Here is a 3492-nt window from a genome sequence, read left to right as displayed (position 1 = left end):
GCGTCTTATAGTCCGGAGCGTCTAATGGTCCGAAAAATACGGTAATTAGTTCTGCCAAGAAATCCATGATTCAGAATTGACATTAGTTCTGCACAGTACCAAAGTTACGTAAAGAAACTCTTTGGAACCAAATTATTCTGTCCTGATCAGGGATTCCTCTCTCTTTCTTTCTGTCGCTCTCTATATATATTTTTATATATAAACTTTTTAACTATAAAAAACATTACACTGCACAAACCTTCCATCCAACCTCTAAATGGTTGTCTTTATTCGGCATAGCTTGTATCATAACGGGAATCTGGGGATAACTTTATCCTGAAACAGGTTCTAACTCCTAACATCCTACTTTCACAATTTATGCTATCTAAATCCAGACAGAGGGATTGTGCTCACAGATTTATAAAATTCAGATCACTGCAATTTAGTGTTAATCTCCTAGTTCCCTATGCAGTTATCACCCTAGGAAACCATCCACCTTATGGAGCTGTGCAGAAATGAATACGGGTATTTGAAAAGTAGTCTGGCTGTATTATCATTACATTTGGTAATGACGTGTTTCTGAAGTGCAAATATCCGAAGGTCACGCTCATTCCAACCTGTATTTTTTTCAGCCAGCTTGTACATTCATAGGAACAGCTAAAAGACCTGTAAGCAAGGCCTGGAATTGCAGAGGAGAGTCTGGCATCACTGCACCTTGCTCACTGCCAGCTTTTAATGCACTTCGGAAATCTGCTTTCTCCCAGCTGCTGGTAGAACAATTATGGTACTGTGGTTGCTATGAGATGTGTTTGATTTCTCCCCAACCCCCCCTTTCCAAAGCCACAGTTCTGTGCAGGGGCAGGCAAGTCTGGGGAAAAGCTATAAAATTGTCTCCAGCTGCAGAAATGGCAGCCAGGATAGCAAAGCTTTCCCTCCCCCCTCCACCCACTCACAACACACACAACTTTTCTCCTGTCATCCTTGAGCATCCTACAGGCAGCCAGGAAGCCAAATTTGCTAGGACTGCAGCCAGCAGGAAGTGGGAGATTGTGAGATTAGAATGTAACACCAAGATTTAAAGGCTGTCCATTAAAATCTAATCTCAGCCAGGATAATAACAATAAAGGCATACAGAAATATCACAGGGAGGGCATTGCTAGCAGAGGTTTAAAGGGAGAGTGGAGAAAAATATGATAGATGTGAAATCACCAGGAAGAGATGCTGATAAAAAGTCTGAATGACAACAAGGGGAAATGATTAAAAGACATTAAGGGAAAGAAAACAATGACATGAAATATATCAAATGAAGATAAAGAGAAGGAGAACTTGGGGAGGGAAGTGCAAAAAAAGACATGACAGGACTATGACTGATAAAAGAAAATTATCGGGCCTCTGCTCTATTTACTTAGCATTTGCAAAAATACTGGATCTTACATCCTTATTTTGCATTCCTATACCTAGACTGCCCATATACCTTAAAGCTGAACTCCAGATAACAAAATATACACCAATCCCAATGCAATGGAAAATACAACATTGGACACGGTGCATTTTTTTTAATGGTAAATGTGGTAGACATGATCCATCTTTCTACTACAAATATTGCAGTGTAGGACCAACTTTAAAAACTAATTCCAATCAGAATAAACACAATTTTCTGTATTTCACCGCATGGCATGAATTGGTTTGTAGCCTTGTGATATTTGCAAAAAGATCCCTCTAGGCCTTTATGTTTTAGGTGGGTCACATGATTACAGAGTGCTAAAAGCACATGAACAAGTTACAATTATAATCTATAAGGCTTTTCACATCTGCTTGTCGCATTAAAGGGTAGTGTGTTTTTTATAAGTAATATTTGTTGCAGTTTGGTAAACTTGTGCATTGCATTGACAACAAATGAATAAAGCCCTAAATGTAAAATGCATTTTAAAACGTGTGTTGTTCAAGTCACACCACAGTAAAAACTGAAAATTTAAAAAATGCACACAAAACAAAGATCTTAGGTGGCCATACATTTAAAACAATTCTATGAAAATGCACTAGAAATGCATGAGTAAAAAGTGCGTTTTCTAAAGTGAAGGTATTAAAAATCCTTAATATAATGTGTGGATGTAAAAGGGGGCCACGGTTAGATGGACCTATATGCTGTGTAATGTCTAGTTAACATCTGGTATCTACAGAAGCAAGAATTTTGTCTATATTTACATGTTGCAATTTTTAGAATCTGACAGAAAGCACATCTATTAGTGTCCAAATTCCTCGGCTCTGCTAAGCACTTTCACAACACAACATGTGGCCACCAGGTTTAAAACTTGAAGGGTTAACTATACCCTTCCTATTTTACAGAGCCAGTAGGTTCCCTCATATGGGCCGCCTGACAAACATAAAAGTGATCTGTGAGTAAATGGCTAGACAAGATCCTGCTCCCTACATCATACAGTACCAGCATGTGGGAGCACCGAGTAACCCACTACAGCATTCATTTGGCTTTTGTCATATCAGACATCTCAGTGACTCCACTACAAGTCACGCTCAGCCGAGACACAAACATTAATCTGGAACCTAGCTATTATGAACTAAAGCGGTATTAAATTGTTTTCACTTCCAGTATTAAAGTGTAATGCTAGACAAAAGTTCTAGTTTTGGGTAAGGTGACTGGAACTAGGGCTAAACGTTGCCCCTTTTTTTCTGATAAAATACCATAGGCATGCAACTTCATGAAAACATCAAATCAAACAAAAAGCTAATAAAAATAATGTCCTTTCTTGATATCCAATCAGGAAACTATCAATCGTTTGCTGGACCAAGCAAACATCCAATAGCATATGCTTATGGGTACGTAAGCATGCTAGAAAATTGTCACCCCAAGATGAACAATTGTGATTGTGTTAGGTGAAAATCTAGCACGTGTATAGTCAACATCCTTTTTACAAATGACTGAAAAAGGGGAATCGCTGTCATTATCTATGGAGGCTCATACTCCCTTTTCAATTTAACAGAACAGCAATGTGTGTACATCGCCTGTTTGTTCTAGTGTTGCTGAAACTGATCATGAAAACTAATTTCCACTGAATTAAATTTGATGTGCGTACATAGAGTGAGAACTAATATTAGGTTTACTGATGTTACTACTGGTCAGCAATTTATGAAACAATCTTCCCACTGACCACCATGCTAATATACAGTGAGCTGTAGATATAGTAATACCAGCAGGGGTTCACTAAAACCTGGAAGTTATTTCAAGAGTAATTTTTCCCCTGTGTTAAAAGAAAGGCTGCTTTATGCACATTATTTTGATTTGGTGATTTTGGCTCACTCATGCCCCAATTCATTGAGTATGACTTCAAAGCAATCCCTTATTTTTTAAGAGGAAAGACATAGTTTAATTGTCTATTTACACAGCCTAATTTCTTTGAACAGGAGATCCCCTAACCAACCCATGGGGAGTTTACATTTTAGGAAAGATTTTCCTCCATCCTGTGCAAATAGGTAAGGACTGGAAATTCTGTTTTT

At 38.1% G+C, this 3492-nt stretch overlaps 1 protein-coding gene across 1 annotated transcript in view; it reads right to left on the bottom strand.

Annotated features, from left to right (window-relative positions):
* SPRED1 (sprouty related EVH1 domain containing 1) overlaps positions 1-3492 on the bottom strand; it is a gene marked incomplete in the record, with an annotated part of 49782 nt that overhangs the window by 9069 nt on the left and 37221 nt on the right.

The sequence above is a fragment of the Pyxicephalus adspersus genome, chromosome 12 (genome assembly GCF_032062135.1).
Source record: "Pyxicephalus adspersus chromosome 12, UCB_Pads_2.0, whole genome shotgun sequence".
NCBI lineage: Eukaryota > Metazoa > Chordata > Amphibia > Anura > Pyxicephalidae > Pyxicephalus > Pyxicephalus adspersus.
Note: the sequence above shows the minus strand (reverse complement) of the source record. Positions and strands in the feature narration are given on the sequence as shown.